The sequence below is a fragment of the Channa argus genome, chromosome 12 (assembly GCF_033026475.1).
Source record: "Channa argus isolate prfri chromosome 12, Channa argus male v1.0, whole genome shotgun sequence".
Lineage (NCBI taxonomy): Eukaryota > Metazoa > Chordata > Actinopteri > Anabantiformes > Channidae > Channa > Channa argus.
Window position 1 is genome coordinate 14,285,175 of NC_090208.1, and position 375 is coordinate 14,285,549.

A 375-nucleotide genomic window follows, 5' to 3' on the forward strand; every position below is an offset into this window, starting at 1 on the left:
CATATGAAACCATAAGTCATTCACTATGTAAAATAATTGGCATATAAGAGTGATACAAACCAGTGTCCTCTGACTTGCAGCTTAACGTTCCCTCCTCCTTTACCGGGCCGCACCACTCGTCTTCATCTTTTGTTCTTTCTCATTTCCTTCTCTCCTCCCTACACCCTCCTCTTCTCAGTCTTCGTGCTATAATGAAAAGATGATTTTTCTTTTTCATCCCATGCAGGTAGTCCGACGACCTCCGGCTCTCTATCATATTATTTCCACCTAATGGAGATGAGATGGAGATGGAGAGGTGTTTGAGCGAGGATTAACAATCCTTGACTTTTTGTCTTCTCTTGACCTTCTGAATCTTATCAGGTTTTCTTATGCAAA